We start from the raw sequence: 22,739 nt of genomic DNA on the forward strand, positions 1-22,739 counted from the left end.
TCTTATTCCTTCGTTTTTAAATTAAACCACATGACCATTAACATATTCAATGAAAGGCGATCATCAGCAATTTTCAAAATGAAAATACAAGATTATCCACTGACGCTACAAGCATGATAGTTGTATTTTTCTTTCTTATTTTGTATAAATGCGCTCATCAATGTACTCTATTGTAATACACGTGTCTCAACTTATTCAAGACACTCATATTCCTGTTTGCTTATTCGCAAATTTTCACTTGTCTCACTCATGTTCATGGTACTGTTTTTTATTCCTAAATGTTTTTTTTATCTGTAGAGAGTTTCTACAAATGTTCCATTACTTATTCTCGCAATTTTTTCTTTTTTCGCTGCAGATTTGCACTTCGTTTTTCGTGGTATTCAAGTTATGAGTATACGCTTTGAGTTGATGTAGATATTGTATTTTCACAGAAAATTGTTCTCATACATTCATAGGTTGCATATTTGTACAATATATATATATATATATATATATATATATATATTTAATAACTTTCCCTATACATTCCTTGGCATTATTGTCTGTTAGATCTCATTACTATTGTGTCAAAACACGGAAAAACAGGCCCTTAGATATACTTTTTTTCTCTTATATATATATATTGTTAAGCGGTTTATTGGCGGACACTCAGCGATGATTAACGACAGCGACAGTCAATGCGGGGATCGACTCTTTGCGCGAGCTGCTCTTCTTCTTATGAAAAGGGCGACCCACTAGCAGGCGCTGAAGAGGACGACCCACTGTTCAAAGGCTTTACCACAACTACCCCGGGTACGAAAAGGGAGCCGCCTGGCGACCTAACAGGTGGTTACAATGAGCGGGTCATGGTAGGCCTTCAGGCGCTCCACGTTAACAATGTCGCGTCCTCGACGACGCATGTCCGAAGATGGTTCGATGGGTTCAATCAAGTAGTTGACTGGGGAAGTGCATTTGATGACACGGTAGGGGCCTTCATATTTGGGCAATAGTTTTGAAGATAGGCCAGTTGCAGTAGTAGGGATCGAGAGCCAGACGAGCGCTCCAGGGAGGAACGTGGGCGTAGTAGTGCTGGCGTCAGCGCGAATGACTTTTTGCCGCTCTTGATCACGCGCTGTAAAGGTCCTTGCAAGCTCTCGACACTCTTCAGCAAGCTTGGCTGTAGTAGAAATAGGCGCCCACTCGGACGGATCTGGCTTGTACGGAAGTATAGTGTCGATGGTGTGCGACGGGTGCCTTCCATATAATAAAAAGAAAGGTGAAAAGCCAGTAGTGCTTTGAGGGGCGGTGTTATATGCGTAGGTGACGAAGGGTAGAATGTCATCCCAATTTGTGTGATCGGCGGCGACGTACTTGGAGAGCATGTCGCCAAGCGTACGGTTGAAGCGTTCCGTGAGACCATTCGTCTGCGGGTGGTAAGCAGCAGTTTTGCGGTGAACAACGTTGCACTCTTTGAGAATGGCTTCGACGACTTCAGACAAGAAGACGCGGCCTCGATCACTGAGTAGTTCGTGAGGTGGACCGTGTCGCAGCATGAATCGTTGGAGCAGGAAGGAGGCCACATCGCTCGCTGTAGCCGCGGGGAGAGCGGCAGTTTCGGCGTATCGCGTGAGGTGGTCCACAGCAACAATGGCCCAGCGGTTACCAGCTGACGTTAGTGGAAGCGGCCCATACAAATCAATGCCAACGCGCCCAAACGGCCTGGTAGGGCAAGGTAGAGGTTGCAGACCTACCGGTGACAGTTGCGTTGAAGTTTTGCGGCGCTGACATTCTATGCACGAGCGAACGAATTTCTGCACGTAGCGGTACATGCCACGCCAAAAGTACCGTTGGCGAATGCGGTGGTAAGTCTTCGATACCCCGGAGTGCGCACATTGCGGATCAGAATGAAAGAATTCGCATATGTCAGAGCGCAGACTGCGAGGTATGACTAGTAGCCACTGGCGGCCGTCACCGTTGTAATTGCGTCGGTGGAGGAGGTCGTCGCGAACGGCGAAATGGTGGGCTTGACGACGCAACGCGCGAGTGGATGAAGTGGATGGATCAGTCAGCAAGTCTATCAGTGAGGCAATCCATTGATCCTTGCGCTGTTCAGTAGCAATGGCATGAATGCTAATGGAAGAAATGGCAAGGTGATACACTGAGTTGTTGGCATTGTCGTCAGGCAAGGGAGAACGCGACAGGGCGTCGGCGTCAGCATGTTGCCTTCCATTGCGGTATAGCACGCGGATGTCATAGTCTTGCAGGCGAAGTGCCCACCGGGCGAGACGGCCTGAGGGATCTTTCAATGACGACAACCAGCATAGTGCGTGGTGGTCGGTGACGACATCAAATGGGCGACCATACAAATAAGGGCGGAACTTTGCAAGGGCCCAGACGATTGCCAAACATTCCTTCTCGGTGACTGAGTAATTAGTCTCGGCTTTAGTAAGCGTACGGCTCGCGTACGCCACGACATATTCCGGGAACCCTGGTTTGCGCTGCGCAAGAACAGCGCCGAGGCCGACACCACTGGCATCCGTGTGTACCTCTGTAGGGGCCGTAGGGTCGTAGTGGCGGAGTATGGGAGGCGACGTCAACAAACGACGAAGTTTTCTGAAAGCGTCGTCGCACTGTGATGACCACGAATGGAGAGGCCCGTTACTTCCGAGAAGCTTCGTCAGCGGCGATATGATAGTGGCGAAGTTTCGAATGAAGCGCCGAAAGTAGGAACACAGTCCTACGAAACTGCGCAGTTCCTTGACGGATGTCGGCTTGGGGAACTCAGCCACGGCCCGAAGCTTGGCTGGATCAGGGAGAATTCCGTCCTTGGACACGACGTAGCCGAGTATTGTCAGCTGCCGAGCTGCAAATTGGCACTTCTTTAGGTTCAGTTGCAGACTGGCGTTGCTCAGACGCGTTAAAACATGCCGAAGGCGTTGAAGATGCGTCGAGAAGTCAGGAGCAAAAACGACGACGTCATCGAGGTAGCACAGGCACGTGTGCCATTTTAGGTCACGCAGAACTGTATCCATCATGCGCTCAAAGGTGGCGGGCGCATTGCACAGCCCAAACGGCATAACGTTGAACTCGTACAAGCCGTCGGGAGTGACAAAAGCGGTCTTCGGTCGAGCGTCCTCAGCCATAGGTACTTGCCAGTACCCTGAGCGCAAATCGAGGGATGAAAAGAATTCTGCTCCTTGCAGGCTGTCAATCGCGTCATCTACCCGCGGCAGTGGATACACGTCCTTACGAGTGATCTTGTTGAGGCGTCGGTAGTCCACACAGAACCGCACAGAACCGTCCTTCTTCGTGACGAGAACGACAGGAGATGCCCAGGGGCTGCTAGAGGGGCGAATAACATCGCGGCGAAGCATGTCGTCGACTTGCTCGTTGATTACACGGCGTTCTGTGGGAGATACGCGATATGGACGTTGCCGCAGCGGTGGCTGTGCGCCTGTGTCGATGCGATGCGTAACGGTGGATGTGCGGCCGAGAGAAGGTTGAGCGACATCGAAAGAAGAGCGGAATTCTTCCAACAGGCCCAAAAGCTGGGAACGCTGGCCCTGCGTAAGGTCGTCGGGTATGCAGGGACCGAACATATCATCGGATGATGAAGCAGATGTCGAAACAGCACCAAGCGTACAGGAACTTGAGCAGTGCATCTCATCGGGTTGATCCATAACTTGCGCGTCTTCGATGGGTTCCACGCTGCCGAGACATTCCCCTCGCACCAACGTAACGCCGTACGGAGATGAGTTCACAACAAAAATAGTGGTGCTGCCGTGAGTGAGTTGCACGGTCGCGAAAGGAACCAGCAAGCTTTTTTTTATGAAGACACGATGAGAAGGCGAGAGGAGTGCAGCGGTGTCAGAAAGGCTTGCGCAGTAGAGCGACACCGCAACGGACGAGTTTGCAGGCACTTGAGTGTCGTCTCTGACGAGTAACTTGCTTGCAGCGGATGGACTGTCGGCCGGCGTCAAAGAAGAGAATGGCGTGAGTTCTATTTCTGCTGGTGCGCAATGAATGACGGCGTCGTGGCGGGAGAGAAAATCCCATCCTAGGATGACGTCGTGAGAGCATGAAGAAATTATGATGAATTCGACCGCGTACATCACGTCCTGAATCATGAGGCGGGCTGTGCACATCGCCGTAGGGTGAATACTTTGGGCGCTGGCTGTACGGAGGGAGAGCCCACAAAGCGGCGTGGTCACTTTGCGCAGTAATCGGCTAAGTTTTTCGTCCATCACGGATACGGCGGCTCCAGTATCTACAAGGGCATATGCACGAACGCCATCCACAAGCACGTCTATCACGTTCGACGGGCTTTCCTGAGGGCTTCCGCAGTTCGACAGCGTCGCAGCCCTTGCCTCGTGGACTGCGACGACTAGTTTTCCTGGTCGCCCTCGAGTGGACGTGGCCGCATTGGCGACAGTGAGCGACGTCGTGGAGATGGTGAACGGCGGGTAGACGGAACGGGGCGGGACGACGGTGACATAGGCGGCGGTTGGTCATAAGAGCGGCTTGACTGGCTGGGAAAGTTGGAGGCGACCTGCGGTTGCTGCACACGATTGCAATAGCGTGCTACATGACCGACGCAACCACAAGCAAAACAGATGGGGCGATTGTCAGCAGTGCGCCATTGGTTTGCGGGTCGCATCCATGTCGCAGAACGCGATTGGCGAGCCGGCTGCTGATATGAGTGCATAATAGGTGGCACTCGGGGCACGTGGGTGACGCCGGCGTATGTAGGCGAGACCGTTTCTCCAAAGGCCTGGGGCCTCCCGACGGTTTCAGTGTAATTTAGGGGAACAGTTGCAGAAATCGGTGGGGGCGGCCTTGCAACAACTTGGGCGTAGCTGAGTGGCACTGATGCAGGAGGCGGCTGGTGGTATTCAGGGACGACCTCCGCGATTTCCTGCTGAATGGCTCGGCGGAGCGGAGGTAGAAGTGTACTTGATGGCTGTTGAGCATGTTGTGGGGAAGCAAAAGCCAGTAAAGAGACCTGGCGGGCAACTTCCTCACGCACGAACGACTTGATTTCGGCGAGCAAGGTTGCGTGGTCAGGAACTGCTGACAAGGCCGAGAGATCGGCATCACGTGGTGGCGGGCGACGGGTCATCAAGCGCTGCCGCCGCAGCTCGTCGTAACTTTGGCATAACATGATGACTTCTGCCACAGTGCGGGGGTTCTTTGCCAGGAGCATGGTGAAGGCATCGTCGGCGATGCCTTTTAGAACATGCGTGATTTTGTCAGCCTCTGACATGTTCAGGTCGACTTTCTTGCACAAGTCAAGGATGTCCTCGATATAACTTGTGAAGGACTCGCCTGTCTGCTGGGCTCGTTCACGTAAACGCTGTTCAGCTTGCAGCTTACGAACGGCCGGGCGGCCGAACACTTCGACGACAGCGGTTTTAAAAGCGGACCATGTCGGGAAATCAGATGCGTGGTTGTTGTACCACATGCCGGCCACACCCGCGAGATAGAAAAACAGGTTGCCGAGTTTACCTGCCTCGTCCCAATGGTTGGGGACGCTCACGCGTTCGTACATGGCCAGCCAGTCCTCGACGTCGGTGCCATCCGCTCCGGTGAAGACAGGAGGGTCGCGGATCCGGGGGACACCGGGACATGGCGTCGGCGTAGCAGGAAGCGTTTGCTGGGCGGCGTCTTGGTACATGGTTGGAGGCACGGTACGGGATCGAAGCTCCAAGGGCATCGAATGCGGACCGAAGGTGTTTGAAGGGCAAAGCACTCTCAGCACTCTCCACCAAATTGTTAAGCGGTTTATTGGCGGACACTCAGCGATGATTAACGACAGCGACAGTCAATGCGGGGATCGACTCTTTGCGCGAGCTGCTCTTCTTCTTATGAAAAGGGCGACCCACTAGCAGGCGCTGAAGAGGACGACCCACTGTTCAAAGGCTTTACCACAATATATATATATATATATATATATATATTGTGGTGAAGCCTTCGAACAGTGGGTCGTCCTCTCCAGCGCCTTCTAGTGGGTTGCCCTTTTTAGCGAGAAGAAGAGCAGCTCGTGCAGAGAGTCGGTACTCGCATTGACTGTCACTGTCAAGCATCGTCGACAACCGTCCGCCAATAAACGTCTCAACAATTTGGTGGAGAGTGCTGTGCCCTTCTAACACCTTCGGTTAGCATTTGATGCCCCTGGAGCTACGATTCCGCACCGTGCCTTCTACCATGCACCAAGACGCCGCACAGCAAACGCTTCCTCCTGCGCCGACGCCATGTTCCGGTGTTCCCCGCATCCGGGACCCTCCTGTCTTCACCGGCGCGGATGGCACCGACGTCGAGGACTGGCTTGCTATGTACGAACGCGTCAGCGTCCCCAATCATTGGGACGAGGCAGGTAAACTCGGCAACCTGGTTTTCTACCTCGCGGGTGTGGCCGGCATGTGGTACAACAACCACGCATCCGATTTCCCCACTTGGTCCGCTTTTAAAACCGCCGTCGTCGACGTGTTCGGCCGTCCTGCCGTTCGTAAGCTCCAAGCCGAACAGCGGTTACGTGAACGAGCACAGCAGACCGGTGAGTCCTTCACAAGCTACATAGAGGACATCCTTGACTTGTGCAAGAAAGTGGACGCGAGCATGTCAGAGGCCGACAGAATTACCCATGTTCTAAAAGGCATCGCCGACGATGCCTTCATCATGCTCCTGGCCAAGAACCCTCGCACTGTGGCAGACATCATTACACTTTGCCAAAGTTACGAGGAGCTGCGACGGCAGCGCTCGATGACCCGTCGACCACCCTCACGTGACGCTGATCTCTCGGCCTTGTCAACACTTCCGGACCACACCGCCTTGCTTGCTGAAATCAAGTCATTCGTGCGTGAAGAAGTTGCCCGCCAGGTCTCTTTACTGGCCTTTGCTTCCCCGCAACGTGCTGAACAGTCGTCAAGCACACTTCTGCCTCCCCTCCACCGAGCCATTCAGCAGGAAATCGCGGAGGTCGTTCCAGAATATCACCAGCCGCCTCCAGTATCTACACCACTCAGTTACGCCCAAGTTGTCGCCAGGCCACCCCCACCAATTCCTGTGACTGGCCCTCTTGGTTACACCGAAACCATCGCCAGACCCCAGGCCTTCGGAGAAACTGTGCCGCCTACATATACCGACGTCATCCACGTGCCCCGTGTGCCGCCCACTATGCAGTTATATCAGCAGCCGGCTCGCCCATCACGTTCTTCGACATGGATGGGACCCGCGAACCGATGGCGCACTGCGGACAATCGCCCCATCTGCTTTGCTTGTGGTTGCGTCGGGCACATAGCACGCTACTGCAATCTTGTGCAGCGACCGCAAGTCGCCTCCAATTTTCCCAGCCAATCGAGCCGCTTTTATGACCAACCGCCACCTACGTCACCGTCGTCCCGCCCCGCTCCATCTACCCGCCGCTCACATTCTCCGCGACGTCGCTCACTGTCGCCGATGCGGCCACGTCCACTAGAGGGTGACCAGGAAAACTAGTCGTCGCAGTCCACGAGGCAAGGGCTGCGACGCTGTCGAACTGCGGAAGCCCTCAGGAAAGACCATCGAACGTGATAGACGTGCTTGTGGATGGTGTTCGTGCATCTGCCCTTGTAGATACTGGAGCCGCCGTATCCGTGATGGACGCAAAGCTTAGCCGATTACTGCGCAAAGTGACCACGCCACTTTCCAGGCTCTCCCTCCGTACAGCCAGCGCCCAAAGCATTCACCCTACAGCGATGTGTACAGCCCGCCTCATGATTCAGGACGTGATGTATGCTGTTGAATTCATCATAATTCCTTTATGCTCTCACGACGTCATCCTAGGATGGGATTTTCTCTCCCGCCACGACGCCGTCATTCATTGCGCACCAGCAGAAATAGAGCTAACACCATTCTCTTCTTTGACGCTGGCCGACAGTCCATCTACTGCAAGCAAATTACTCGTCAAGGACGACACGCAAGTGCCTGCAAACTCGTCCGCGGCAGTGTCGGTGTACTGTGCAAGTCTTTCAGACACCGCTGCACTCCTCTCACCATTTCATCGTGTTTTCACCAGAAAAGGTTTGCTGGTTCCTTTCGCGACCGTGCAAGTAACTCGCGGCAGCACCACTATTTTTGTTCTGAACTCATCCCCGTACAGTGTTACGTTGGTGCGAGGGGAATGTCTCGGCAGCGTGGAACCCATCGAAGACGCACAAGTCATGGATCAACCTGATGACACGCACTGCCGAAGTTCCAATACGCTTAGTGCGGTTTCTACATCTGTTTCATCATCCGCTGATGTATTTGGTCCTTCCATTGCCGACAACCTTACGCCGGTCCAGCGCTCCCAGCTTCTGGCCCTGTTAGAAGAAGTCCGCTCTTCTTTCGATGTCTCTCAACCTTCTCTCGGCCGCACATCCACTGTTACGCATCGCATTGACACAGGCGCACAACCACCACTACGGCAACGTCCATATCGCGTATCTCCCACAGAACGCCGTGTAATCAACGAGCAAGTGGACGACATGCTACGCCGCGATGTTATTCGACCCTCTAACAGCCCCTGGGCATCTCCTGTCGTTCTCGTCGCGAAGAAGGACGGTTCTGTGCCGTTCTGTGTGGACTACCGACGTCTCAACAAGATCACTCGTAAGGACGTGTACCCACTACCGCGTGTGGATGACGCGATTGACAGCCTGCAAGGAGCCGAATTTTTTTCATCTCTAGATTTGCGCTCAGGGTACTGGCAAGTACCTATGGCTGAGGACGCTCGACCGAAGACCGCTTTCGTCACTCCCGACGGCTTGTACGAATTCAACGTCATGCCGTTTGGGCTGTGCAATGCGCCTGCCACCTTTGAGCGCATGATGGATACCGTCCTGCGTGACCTGAAATGGCACACGTGCCTGTGCTACCTCGATGACGTCTTCGTTTTTGCTCCGGACTTCTCAACGCACCTTCAACGCCTGCGGCATGTTTTAACGCGTCTGAGTGACGCCAGTCTGCAACTGAACCTGAAGAAGTGCCGATTTGCAGCTCGGCAGTTGACAATACTCGGCTACGTCGTGTCCAAGGACGGAATTCTCCCCGATCCAGCCAAGCTTCGGGCCGTGACCGAGTTCCCCAAGCCGACATCCATCAAGGAACTGCGCAGTTTCTTAGGACTGTGTTCCTACTTTCGGCGCTTCATCCGAAACTTCGCGTCTATCGCATCGCCGCTGACAAAACTCCTCGGTAGTAACGGGCCTCTCCATTCGTGGTCATCACAGTGTGACGACGCATTCACAACGCTCCGTCGTTTACTGACGTCGCCTCCCATACTCCGCCACTACGACCCTACTGCCCCTACAGAGGTACACACGGACGCCAGTGGTGTCGGTCTAGGCGCTGTCTTTGCGCAGCGCAAACCAGGGTTCCCGGAATATGTCGTGGCGTATGCAAGCCGTACGCTTACAAAAGCCGAGACTAATTACACCGTCACTGAGAAAGAATGTCTGGCAATCGTGTGGGCCCTTACCAAGTTCCGACCTTATTTATATGGTCGCCCATTTGATGTAGTCACCGACCATCACGCACTATGCTGGTTGTCCTCATTGAAAGATCCCTCAGGCCGTCTCGCCCGGTGGGCACTTCGCCTGCAAGACTACGACATCCGCGTGCTGTACCACAACGGAAGGCAACATGCTGACGCCGACGCCCTGTCGCGCTCTCCCTTGCCTGACGACAATGCCCACGACTCAGCGTCTCACCTTGCCGTTTCTTCCATTAGCATTCATGCCGTTGCTACTGAACAGCGCAAGGATCAATGGATTGCCTCACTGATAGACTTGCTGACTGATCCATCCACTCCATCCACTCGCGCGTTGCGTCGTCAAGCCCACCATTTCGCCGTTCGCGACGACCTTCTCCACCGACGCAATTACAGCGGTGACGGCCGCCAGTGGCTACTAGTCATACCCCGCAGTCTGCGCTCTGACATATGCGAATTCTTTCATACTGATCCGCAATGTGCGCACTCCGGCGTATCGAAGACTTACCAGCGCATTCGCCAACGGTACTTTTGGCGCGGCATGTACCGCTATGTGCAGAAATTCGTTCGCTCCTGCATAGAATGTCAGCGCCGCAAAACTTCAACGCACCTGTCGCCGGTAGGTCTGCAACCTCTACCTTGCCCTGCCAGGCCGTTTGGGCGCGTTGGCATTGATTTGTATGGGCCACTTCCACTAACGTCGGCCGGTAACCGCGGGGCCATTGTTGCTGTGGACCACCCCACGCGATACGCCGAAACTGCCACTCTCCCCGCGGCTACAGCGAGCGATGTGGCCTCCTTCCTGCTCCAACGATTCATGCTGCGACACGGTCCACCTCAGGAACTGCTTAGTGATCGAGGCCGCGTCTTCCTGTCTGAAGTCGTCGAAGCCATTCTCAAAGAGTGCAACGTTGTTCACCGCAAAACTGCTGCTTACCACCCGCAGACGAATGGCCTTACTGAACGCTTCAACCGTACGCTCGGCGACATGCTCTCCAAGTACGTCGCCGCCGATCACACAAATTGGGATTCCATTTTACCCTTCGTAACCTACGCATATAACACCGCCCCTCAGAGCACTACTGGCTTTTCACCTTTCTTTTTATTATATGGAAGGCACCCGTCGCACACCATCGACACTATACTTCCGTACAAGCCAGATCCGTCAGAGTGGGCGCCTATTTCTGCTACAGCCAAGCTTGCTGAAGAGTGTCGAGAGCTCGCAAGGACCTTTACTGCGCATGATCAAGAGCGGCAAAAAGGCATTCGCACTGACACCAGCACTACGGCGCCCATGTTCCTCCCTGGAGCGCTCGTCTGGCTCTTGATCCCTACCACTTCAACTGGCCTATCTTCAAAACTATTGCCCAAATACGAAGGCCCCTACCGTGTCGTCGAACGCACTTCCCCTGTAAATTACTTGATCGAACCCATCGAACCATCTTCGGACATGCGCCGTCGAGGGCGCGACATTGTCAACGTGGAGCGCCTCAAAGCCTACCACGACCCGCTCATAGTAACCAGCTGCTAGGTCGCCAGGCGGCTCCCTCTTCGTACCCGGGGTAGTTGTGGTGAAGCCTTCGAACAGTGGGTCGTCCTCTCCAGCGCCTTCTAGTGGGTTGCCCTTTTTAGCAAGAAGAAGAGCAGCTCGTGCAGAGAGTCGGTACCCGCATTGACTGTCACTGTCAAGCATCGTCGACAACCGTCCGCCAATAAACGTCTCAACAATATATATATATATATATATATATATATATATATATATATATATATATATATATATATAAAAGGAGACACACGTCGAAAAACGGAAAGGTTTCTTTACGTTTCGGCCGTGGGACCGGCCTTCGTCAGAATAACAAATGTAACAGTGGTGCAACAGCATATAAGCGCATACGTTTCGCTTGCAATAGTCACGAGTGTGCAAACATCATAAAAACAAGTACAACAATCAGACATAAAATCTACATGGGGGCCCCCGTATCACATCCTACTTATAAGCAATCAAATAACAAGTCACGACACGTGCACAAGGATTACAGCTGGTACAAGCAATAACATCTACACCGGTCACTGGTGCAAGACGCTCAGTTTCCCCGTACTTTCATTTAACCCGCCTGCGATTGTATTGAACTTAAAGATGAGAAATGATTCGCGCACTTCCCTGTCATGATGCGTTCGGAAGCCAGACTCCAGAATCGTGGCTCTAATGTTGTCAAATGAGTGGCCCATTGCGTTAGCATGCTTTGATATTGGAAGGTGAGGAAGTGAAGAGATATGAGCCTTGTGATTGTTAAACCGATATCGGAAGGGTGTTTCGGTTTCGCCTAAGTACTGCATTCCACAGATCAAGCATTCCAGGAGGTAAACTACATTACGCGTGTCGCAGTTATAGTCACCATTTATTTTCACGCTAAAGTTAAATGCGGTGCTGTTTGCGATAAGTGAAGTTGTCATATGCTGGCAGACTTTGCAACGAGGTTTGTTGCAAGGACGGCAGCCAGTAGGTTTACTGCGTACGCTTTTTGACGACATGAGTAGGTCACCCAGATTTTGCGCTCTTCTGTACGTCACACGCGATGGTTCTGGGAAAATTGATTTAAGTCGTTCGCTTTGTAGAAGTATGTTATGGTGCTTTCTTAAAATGGCATTTACGTGTTGCGCAGGCGCGGAAAATGTTAGAACAAGGTTAGTGCCGGAGAAGACTGGCTGTTTATTATTGGTGCTTAAAAGCGTTTTGCGGTCCTGGTTACTTGCACTTATTATGGCGTCATCTATAATCTTGGAAGGGTATTTCTGTTTTGATAACGCATTCCGAAGCTGCGCACAATTGGAATTAAAATCAGTTTCTTGGGAGCATATTCTTTTAAAACGAAGGGCCTGGCTATAGGGTATGCTGGTTTTAGAGTGCTTGACATGGTTGCTATTAAAATGAAGGTACTGTTCAGTATCAGTTGGCTTTCTGTAAACTTTAGTGGCAAGCTTGCCGTCACAAATTGTCACTGTTACGTCAAGAAAGTTGATAGTTTGTCCTGAGTAGGTATGAGAGAATGAAATGGACGGATTAGCGTTGTTGAAATCGTGAATGAATGATAAAAGATGAGGTTCACCGTGCTGCCAAATCATGAATATATCGTCAATGTACCTTTTGTAGTACAATGGTTTAAGTGAACGGCTTGTCAGAAATTCGTTTTCGAGTATGCCCATGAAAATATTGGCATAATTAGGGCCTATGGGTGTGCCCATCGAGGTGCCATTAACTTGAAGGTAATGAGTACCGTCAAACTCAAAGTTGTTAGATTCTAAGACGAATTTTAAAAGGGTCATCAAAGTCGAGCTGTCAATTATTTTGTCACAGACAGACTCGTATGAGTGAAGTACTGCTCGTATCCCATCCGCATGAGGAATGTTCGTATATAGGGACGCTACGTCAAGGGTAACCAGGAGTGAATCAGGGGGGACAGAGAGGTCAACGATGTCGGACAAGAAGTGGTTTGTGTCTTTGATGTACGATGGAAAAGAAGACGGAATTCGGTTAATTACTCTATCTACAAATTGGGAGACCAGTTCCGTAACTGTACCAATGCCGGAAACGATGGGTCGACCAGGGTTTCCCGACTTATGTATTTTTGGCAGGAGGTAAAAGCGACCCGCGACTGGACTTGGTGGAACGAGGGTATGCAGAGCCGAATTGGGAATTTCTTGTTTTTCAATGAGGTTAGTTAGCGTGCGTATAAGGATAGATTTGAGCTGCTCAGTGGGGTCTTCGTCTAACCGCCTGTAAAAAGTGCCTTTTTTTTATACTATTTACCGGCGTCCAAGAATTTATTCCCTGCAATTATATATATATATATATATATATATATATATATATATATATATATATATATATATATATATATATATATATATATATATATATATATATATATATGTACAGAGTGTTGTGCATTGTTGTGTGGCCAGGGCAGGCGTTGGTGCTGTGTCAGGCATTAAGTTGCCTTTTCATCACCCCTTCCCATTCAACCACTTGATAACTGAATGTTGTAAGTTTTCGATTATCAATAAACTTCAAACTTCAAAACGTGAAGCATTTCTTAGCGAACGTCGGCGACTTTGAGCGTATCTATCTATCTAGCCACCTACGACTGTTAGCTCTCCTGGCCATTCCGATAATGGTATCGATACCAAACTTGGTATGGCATAACATGACTGTATGAAGAACATATTCAACTAGTTATAACATTAAAATCATGATATGGATGTCATGAATGTCATGATTTACATTTAATAGTCCTGCAGCTTTTGCGGTGGTTTCGTTCACACGGCATGTTGCAGAATTTCTATGGTGTGGCATGATTGCATGGGGAACACAAGCCACAGACCCTGACATGAAAATCACGACATGCGTGTCATGTAACAACATGACTACATGTCACGCTCATGATGCGCTCACAGCCATTTTGCTAACGTCACATATAACAAATTTGGTACTACAGTGCATGAATGGATGACGAAGGTATGTGACTGGTGCAAACATGGTAATCATGAGATGCGTGTCATGTAACAACATCACCACATGCCACCCTCGTGATGCGCTGGCGGCCCTTTCGCTAGCATCACTTATACCAAATTTGATATTACGGGACGTGAATGGATGACGACGTATGATGCTGGTGCAAACATGATAAACATGAGATGCGTGTCATGTTACTACATGACTGCATGCTACGCTCATGATGCGCTCGCAGCTGTTTTGTATGTCCCAAACTCAATATTACGGACGCAAATGTAGGACAAAGCTATATAACACATTCAAACATGATAATGACGGCGTGTGTGTCATGTAACAACATGACTAGATGCCACACTCATGATGCGCTCACGCTCATTTCGCCAGCTTAACATATGCCAAATTTGGTATTACGTGACGCCATGGGTCACGAAGCCCCGCCGCGGTGGTCTAGTGGCTAAGGTACTCGGCTGCTGACCCAGAGGGCGCGGGTTCGAATCCCGGCTGCGGCGGCTGCATTTCCGATGGAGGCGGAAATGTTGTAGGCCCGTGTGCTCAGATTTGGGTGCACGTTAAAGAACCCCAGGTGGTCAAAATTTCCGGAGCCCTCCACTACGGCGTCTATCATAATCATATAGTGGTTTTGGGACGTTAAACCCCACATATCAATCAATCAAGCCATGGGTCACGAAGGTATGTGGCTGGTACAAACATAATAATGTGAGAACGTCACTACAAGCCACAGTCAAGGCGCCAATGCTCCGTGCTCGCTGTGCTCGCCGGCGTTCATTTCGTCGCGTCACCCTGGCGTTAGCACGCCAGGCGCCGGTCCTGCAATATGCTCGCAGGTGCGCACCGCGCTGCATTGCTTTGACGCATGCGCGTTTTAGGACATCTGGCATCCCTCAGTCACGAAAAGAGGGAGACGTAATGAAATGCAGCATGTCGCATTTCGCGCCGGTTGCCGTCGGGCCGCGCGGACGGACGCTGGTCGCGCCCGGCGTCAGACTATAGAGTGCTCGCGTTTCGCTAACGTACCATGGCTGGGCCCAGGGTTCGCGCGCGTCAACCATACATCTGAGTATATTGAGCCCTTCATGATGCGTTTGCGGCCGTTTTTCTAGCTCCACATATACTACAATTTGGTGTTACGTGACGTAAATAGATGACGAAATATGACTGGTGCAAACATGAGAATCCTGACACGCATGCCATGTAAGAACATGACAACATACCACGCTCATAGCGTGCTCGTGTTCGTTTCGCTAGCTTCACATGTACTAAGTTTGGCATCACGTGACATGAATAGATGACGTAGGTAAGCGACGCATTCAGACAGGATAATTATGACATGGAAGTCGTGTACGGCATCATTTACATCCACCACATAACGTTTGCTGATGTTAACGTGACATATCGACATTTTTCATTCGTGCTTCGCAAATCATCGATTGGGATCTGCCAATTTTTTTCTCTTCCTTCTCCGGGAGCACTTCTTATACGCGTCTAGAGCATGCCAGTAAAAAATACTTGTGCGCAGGCACGTACACAAAGCAGCTGGAGGGTGTTCCCAACGCACATTTAGGGAAATTTCAAGCATTGCCAGTTCGAGCCACTCTCTCAAGAACGCGTCACAGAGAAGCCGAAACGCGCTGCTTCAAGACTCCTCAACAGTAAAACTCTCATTTTTCAGTCAGTTCCGCGCACCACACCAGTATTACCTAAAATCACGATTATTTAAATAAGTACCATCAAAAATTAGAGCATATCCACGAAGTGCGTGATGATGAATGAGACGAAGCGTCCGTCCGTACGTTCGTTCTTGCTTCTGTCCGTCCGTGCGTCCGTCCGTGCGTCCGTCCGTGCGTCCGTCCATGCATTCGTCCGTGCATCCTTCCATTCATACGCCCGTCCGTCCTTCGAGTGAACAGTGCAAGCACCGCATCCCTCGCATCTTTTCATCATATATTCAGCATATAGAAGTACCGCCATCCAGCAGACATTCATAGGTTTAAACGAGAGGTGGCACTCGCGCACTTTCTTATGGCCTGCGCTTCGTGTCTTCTTCTCACCTTTCACCGCCTCAATCTCATGGCTCTTAACTAGTTCACTGTATTCATGACACTGCGGCCCTATTCTCGCTAAACCTTGCTATAACCAGGTAGTTACGCCAAGTGGCATTACGTGGACACCTTTTCTGACCAGATCATGATCAAAGTGCGTCCTTCTAATACTAGTTTTTTTTAGTAAGCATCTAATTCAAGGCAAATTGTATTGGAGATGAGGTCACCAATATTCGTCTCTGTAAGTAATTTTATCAGAAACAACTATCTTTTAAAGACGACAGTCTTTTTTGGGGACCTTCGACGCAGAAATGTTTGTCTGTCTGTCTGTCTGTCTGTCTGTCTGTACATTTGTCTGTTTGTACACTCTTTACCGCATCGGGTTTTCGAAATGGCCGACCCCATCCGCGGCGCTCACCTATGTTGCTCAAGTTTCACAATTCATACTTGTGCAATAGTCGAATAAAAAGCAATTATTGCGCGTGTCTGGGGCACCACAAAAAGACGTCTATATCCTGCATGTGCGCCTGTTACTATAAAAGGCATACATAAGTAATTTTAAGGACCGTAGCGATTATCCTGCTGCGCTAACCATCCAAGGCTTGCACGGAAAGGCCAGTGTTTCCAACGCTTTGCTGAAACGAGTCGGTGGTGGCCCCTGCCCGTCGCCTTGCGTTTTACACCTTATCATCTCTGAGGTAGGCCCGCACATCGGTCTTAGAGCCACGTGCTTTGTTTTTGGAAAAAACAAAAACTGCCAGATGGCGGTCATGTCTCACTTCGGACGTGATTTTATGCGATCGTTCGCCTCCGCTGCATGCTCGAGGCACTCTAAAACACACTGGCGGCGCTGTGCTCTCCCAAGGGCCGCGCGCCACTAAATAACACGTACAAACATGCTAAACAAACGAAACTAATCAATACGTACAAACATAATAATCATGATATGCGTGTCACGAAGAAGATGACTTTAAGCTACGATCAAAGTGCGCTCACGGCCATTTCGCTAGCTTAACGCATACCAAATTTAGTATTACGTGATGCGGATGGACAACGAACACAAATTCCAGGCACATCCATGATAATCATGATATGGAAGATATGTAAGGCAGAAATTACCTCCGCCTCGTAATGTTGAGTTGATGTTAAAGTGGCATATCAACCTTCCTCAGTTGTGCTTCGCATAATGTCGATTCCCACTGTACGTGGGATCTGCTATTTTTTTTCTTTTGTGAGTGTATAATAATGCACCAGAATATTTTCAAATCGCAGTCTTTATTAATCGCTGGCACTCTGGGCGGTAAAGACGTCTTGCCTGATATGCAATCCCACTGAAATATCTTTTGCAGCCACGATTACTGACCGTTATTGAAGAGTTTCTAACTCTGAGATCATAATAGGTATTCCAACCTAGAAAGAAAAATGGCCAATTTTAAATACTTTTGACATGTTGCTGGTGGATAATTTTTAAACAAAAGAGTAATAACACGTCAGTAAAAAGTGAGAATTTTCAATGTTTTTGTTTTTGTTGCTTCTCATAGCAAGGAGAAGGAAGGAATAACGACAAGAGATAACGCAGCGACGTTGACCAAGTATTGTCCAGTTTGTTACCTACCCTGCGGAAGAAGAAAAAAAGGAGTACACAGATGAGAGAGTGAGAGAGAAAAGGGGAGGAAAATGAAGGATAGCATTTTTTTGCCGACGACTTCCTTAAATACAGACTTAACGTAGTGTCGTATTTTATATTCCTTTATTATCCCGAGAGAGGCTTACCGCCAGCTGAAAGTGGTGCGTATGAATAACTCGCCCTTATTGCGCTTTTGTGGCTCAGTGGCAAACGACGCGCACGAGACAGCGAGAGGTGGACCATTAGATAGCGCACGGCAAGAAGTATTTTTCTTACGCAGTTTGTCGCTTTTATATATATAACTACATACAGGGCGCTTGAAGAAATCTGCCCAGTACTGTTTAAAAATCCGCTGAAGACGCCGTTTTCTTACCGTATTCACGAATTAATCAGCAGCCGTGCTGCAGACATGCTAAAATATTAAATATTCTGTTTAGAACAGTAATTAGGAAAGTTAAAATAATTACCTATTTATCAGTGAAGTTAGGCAGTTAACTCAGATAAGAGAATTGAAGTCCTCCAAGCGATTGCTGCTTTAAATTTTTGAAAATCGGCCTCTTATAATAATTCAAAAAAATTATTAAAATTTTCTTCAAGTCTGCGGTGAAACTGATACCGAAACATGAAAGAGTGCTACGTAAACGAGGGAGTGTTGTTATGTCAACCATCAAGCGACTTCGTTGTGTGTGTTTGCGTTTCAAACAAATGCTTGCTCGAGTAAACATAGCACAGACTTTCCGTTTTAAACCGTTCTTCTAGCACCCACGTCGACACCCATTTCAACCGGGTCAGCGCCGTGCGCGTCACTGCTGCTTCGCATCTCATCAGGGTTCCCTTCGGGGAGATGGTTCATTGTTTTTGTTTCGAACAGTATTGGGCACATTTCTTGAACACTCTGTATACTTATACGTAGCATGTCAGTGTTGGCAAATGGCATCGATAAGGCCAACGCCAGAAATCAGCTGAGAGTGTTCATATAGTTGATAAAAAATTATGTATTCATCAGCGTTCTCTGTTTGTTGTTTAGACCAACGTATCTGTCCTAGTTCTCGTCTCTCCGACATAAAATTTTCCTCCGGGAATGTCAGTTGCGTAATATGTACGCGATTGTAACTGTCAATCAAGAATGCTAAGCTTTACTCCTTGAAAAAAGTTTCAAATACTCATTGCTTCTGCTTTAATAGAGCAATATCCAGTTAATAAATTTAGCCATTGAAACCACGAAACTTGCAACAGTGCCAGTCACATTTCTGCTATGTCCACGTTGTCAGAACATGAAACTGTCCCAGTATCTCTGTTACTCTCTCGTGTTCATGCAACTCTGTAGAGAGTACCATTGTGAACTTTTCGTATCTTGTACTACTGATATTAGTGACGCTTGCGAAGTGACCGTCAAAATAGGTGTGTGAAGAGGAAGCTCTCTGGATCATAGCGATAATGCGCATGTACTAAAAAGGCGACTAATTGTACTGCCAATTCTTGCGCACAGAATATACCCGGCAGTCGACTGAAGTGTTTTACTTGTGCACACATCTAAGCATCTAACGTAACAGCGGAGCAAGTTATTCACGGCTATAGGTGCTGCTTGACAGCACGCACAACTTATATATGTGCGCGTAAAGTCCAACGTTTTCAATCACAGTAGCAACAAATAGCGCTAAAATTGGACACTACACAGGCTGTGCTAAAATTTCCCAATAATTTTGTATCACACAATTTCTATATGCCTTCTATTTCCGTTAAAATAAAAGGCTCCTTGCTGGATTGACATTTTTCATTTTTTAAATGCAGCTGTTTGCAAGGTTTGATAGAATTTCTTTTTTATTCGAACTATATATGGTGCCGGCATTGATTCTTCTGAGGCGTGAAGCATTCGAATGAACTTGTTCTCTTTTATCAGATGTACTCTCCTCGTATGCAGTTTTGTCACCTGGGTCATGAGTCGTAGGAAAGCACCAGTGCGTGACATCTGCTGGTATACTTTGTCTGTTACCTCACAGTTATGAAGAGTGTTACTTGAAAAATATTCTTGACAACGGTCGTCGTGAAACTTCGAGAAGCTTTATTGTGCACCTAAAATAGTTACGTTGCATGGCTTAGAACCATGTCTTCAGAAAAAAAAAATGTCATGATTGGTTTGTTAAGCGTCCAACCTAACTTTCAGTGAAAACAAACAAAAAAGAGTTGTCATAAAAAAACTTCTTTGAACTTAGCATCATGATTGGGCTGCTTATACAGAGCAAGCACTAAACTAGGCAGGCCATTTTCAATATTAGTAGAACTCATTTTCGAATTTTTCTTGATCAGCAAGTTCAGAAAAGCCTAACAAAAAGCCACGCGAGTGTGTTTTATTGAAATATTTATTCAGAGAAGGCTTTCAGAACCGAAGCAGCCATGTGAATGTATAGTAATAGGTTAAATGTTTCAGCTAGAAACAGAACATACGGTCACTAAAGAGGGGCCTTAGGAATCGATAAATAGATAGCTCAAGTAAGATAGCTCCAACAGCAATACTTTTTTCCTCTAGAATGCCCTCTAGACACTGTTAATAAATGTGAAGCTTTTCTTTGGCTACTGCGAGCACTTAGGCGTCTATTTATCTGTCTATGTAGGCGCGTACATCTGGCTACTCTCGTGATCACGTCTCTAACTTTAGGTAAACCAAAATGAGTATGAGAGGCTAAGATGGTTTGACTGAAATGACTCGCTGGTTATGACGCGAATAATGTCAGAATACGGTCGCGCACGTCGTCAACCACATTTGCCAGACAGTGGCACATACCCGAGTGTGGGTACCTGCCACAGGTGATTGAAAAATTATGAAAAGAGATGTCAGGTTTTCAGCAGGAATCGAACCCCAACGTTCTGCTTGGCAACCAAGTATTCTATCGCAGAACCATGCCAGGTATAGGCAACTGCGTTTCAATTAAACCGTAATGTTCGGGAAGCGTCAATTGGGGATGCTGTGATGGCTATCCTTGTTTTATGACATTACATATGTACTCCTGCGATGCAGCCGCATGTTGGATTAGGGTGAACGCAAAGCACTGAAGGTTATTCAAATTTCATATCAACCAATGAACGGTGCGAATGCACAGTTGTAATTTTAGATCGAGAGTCAAGAAAAAAGGAGCATCTTCACAAAGTGAATCACAACAAGTAGGCAAAGATGTAGGTTCGAAGGTCCATAATGTCTGCGTTGAGGTCACCGACTAGTATAAAAGGTGGACAGAAGGACGGTAAGGCGGACGTATGCACGGACAGAAAGATAGACAGATGGACTGACGAACAGAAGCAGGGATCGACGGACAGTCTCCGCATTTGAACTGTTCCTCGAGTAGACTGTAATTGTGAAAAGCCGATTGTGGTTTCACTGCTGGCTATCCCATCTTTAAACAGTACATACGTACTCCTACAATACAGCCGTCATGTCGGCTTTAGGACAATTGAAGTGAAGTGCCATTTAGTGAAGCTCATTTATGTAGCACTGTCCACGGTCGGCATCCTCGTGGGCACAAGTGCTACGTATAAGCTTACCGCTTCTAGTGACGCTAATAACTATGTTGCTGTTGGCATCTTCGGGTAACTGTAAACATGTGACTGCTAACGTTCTGCCTATGTGTACAACAATTGTAAATATCTTTAGGGTCCTTTTTTAAAGTGTCGCTTAATAAAAAATACAACACAGCCACCTTCCCTGCACATGCTTCGATTACATCGATTCTCAAAATACGTGAGACCTGCCGAAGTTTTTCGGGAATGTATTAGGTGTTTGGAAAATAGAAAAATGCATCAAAACATACCCCCAGTCAATAATTCCATCTTGATAACGCCACAGGATAAATTGTGAGCTGCGTAAAGCAGGGTTTCTACACTGTACGGCATCATAGCTGAAATAAGAATGTACATGAGCCAAGGTCATCATCAGCGATTAATAAAACTGTACTTCCTTGAATCTATATGCCTCTATATCCCAAAATAATTAACGTCAATGTACACCAAATTTAGATTTAGGAATTTTCATCTACGTGTTCACCACCCCATTCAAACGAACCATGTTTTTTGTTCGAAAAACGTGTTCAAACGCATTCAACCAAGACCATAGGCGTGAACATAGGGGGGGGGGGGAGGCAGAGGGGGCCACTTCTAGTCATCTACGAAGGCGGCAGCACACATTCAGTGCCGCACATGGACAATAATTGACACTGGAGCGCTGAGTCAAGTGGAGGGGGGTGAAGAGTCAGCCCAATACCCCAGCATAGTTGGGAGGTGTTGCCGCGACGAACCTTTACTCCCCCTGAAGGAGAGCCCTTCACACGCCGATGGGCACAACGGTCTTACTATTACTGTTGTTGCGAACATTAGGAGCACAGACAACGTCAGTTCCACTTGCCTAACCTATAAAAGAGTGAAAAATTAGACAAATGGTTTACTTTAACGCTGTTTGCAGCGCCAATGACAATAAGGTTCCTATGATTACAGACTTTTTGTGATGTTCACTAGAAGAATCAGGAGTCGCTAAAAATGCGTATATCAATACATGCTAACCTAATTTTACAGGCGGACAAACGTAAACCTTTGAACAGCACCGAATGCTGAGTTTACATGGACAACGCAACAGTGAATTGTTAAAGTGTTTAAAATTTATCGCAACCATGGACATTTTCCTTATGGGCTCGGTGTTGTGTATTATTTATTTTTTTGTTTGTATATTTATTTAATGTAGACATCCTCAGGGCCAGAGGCATTAGAGAGGTTGCAAGTGGTAAAATTAGAAACGCAATACCTACGTTGTTCTGTAATCAAATTGATAGCTAAAACAGCACAAGTTCTAACTATACAAACAACAATCATACTGCAAGTAAAATAGTATTACCATAGTTAAACAAGTAACAGTAGCAGTTTTAACTAACCAAAAAGAATCAGACAGTTTGCTGAGAAAACACAATCACATGATTGGTTAGTCACAAAACAGTACGCTTGAGTTTAAAACGTTACGTAAATAAGAATGACGACAAATGGACGTGATTGATCCTGGAAGATCGTTCT

The 22,739-nt window shown here is 48.3% G+C and overlaps 1 long non-coding RNA gene and 1 other non-coding gene across 3 annotated transcripts in view; one reads left to right on the top strand and one right to left on the bottom strand.

Annotated features, from left to right (window-relative positions):
- The first annotated feature begins 14,439 nt into the window (after positions 1-14,439).
- On the top strand, positions 14,440-14,512 carry TRNAS-GCU (transfer RNA serine (anticodon GCU)). The gene has a single exon. It is a non-coding gene; the product is annotated as a tRNA-Ser (tRNA).
- A 2,807-nt stretch (positions 14,513-17,319) lies between these two features.
- Positions 17,320-22,739, bottom strand: part of LOC119165561 (uncharacterized) — a 31,235-nt gene continuing 25,815 nt past the window's right edge. For both annotated transcript variants that reach the window (XR_012885890.1, XR_012885889.1), the window contains exons 4-5: positions 21,494-21,580; positions 17,320-17,473 (exon numbers count right to left, since the gene is read on the bottom strand). This is a non-coding gene — a long non-coding RNA (uncharacterized LOC119165561). The remainder of the gene's footprint in view (positions 17,474-21,493; positions 21,581-22,739) is intronic.

Source organism: Rhipicephalus microplus, chromosome 9, assembly GCF_043290135.1.
Source record: "Rhipicephalus microplus isolate Deutch F79 chromosome 9, USDA_Rmic, whole genome shotgun sequence".
NCBI lineage: Eukaryota > Metazoa > Arthropoda > Arachnida > Ixodida > Ixodidae > Rhipicephalus > Rhipicephalus microplus.